We start from the raw sequence: 696 nt of genomic DNA, 5'->3' as shown, positions 1-696 counted from the left end.
TTAAACCATCATGGATTATATCAGTATGTATCTCTAATTTCACATCCAGGGTGTAGTGACTGGAATCTAAGTCCCTTTTCTCTTCTGTTTCTAATAGCCTGCTTTCTCCCTGTATTGCCCACATTTTGCTTTCTAATCAGTTATGTCTAATTTCAGGATAATGAATGGCCAACAGTCTTAAATTCACATATCACAGAGGACAAAAGTTAGCACTTAAAAGATAAGTAAAAATCAGCATCTCTGATTTAAAAACAAAACAGAAGCAAACAAGCCCCTAAAAATCATAAATCATCTATTGATTCAGTGATCTAAGTTTCTGTCTTCATATGTACATGCACTTAAAAAATATCAAGATACTAAACTGATAAGAACAGATACTACACTTGATCTTAGCCAAAAGGCCGAGAAGCGATCAAGAACCATATGATCCTCACAGTAGATGCAGAAAAAGCATTTGACAAAGTGCAGCATCCTTTCTTGATCAAAACTCTTCAGAGTATAGGGATAGAGGGTACATACCTCAATATCATAAAAGCCATCTATGGAAAACCCACAGCAAATATCATTCTAGATGGGGAAAAACTGAGAGCTTTCCCCCTAAGGTCAGGAACGCGGCAGGGATGTCCACTATCACCACTGCTATTCAACATGGTACTAGAAGTCCTAGCCACAGCAATCAGACAACAAAAAGAAAAA

General features: G+C 37.1%; 1 pseudogene; it reads right to left on the bottom strand.

Moving 5' to 3' along the window:
• Positions 1 to 294: 294 nt before the first annotated feature.
• LOC118540321 (U2 spliceosomal RNA) lies at positions 295 to 413 on the bottom strand (annotated as a pseudogene).
• Between the last annotated feature and the right edge of the window lie 283 nt (positions 414 to 696).

Source organism: Halichoerus grypus, chromosome 1 (genome assembly GCF_964656455.1).
Source record: "Halichoerus grypus chromosome 1, mHalGry1.hap1.1, whole genome shotgun sequence".
Taxonomy (NCBI): domain Eukaryota; kingdom Metazoa; phylum Chordata; class Mammalia; order Carnivora; family Phocidae; genus Halichoerus; species Halichoerus grypus.
This window is presented reverse-complemented; position numbering and strand designations above follow the sequence as displayed.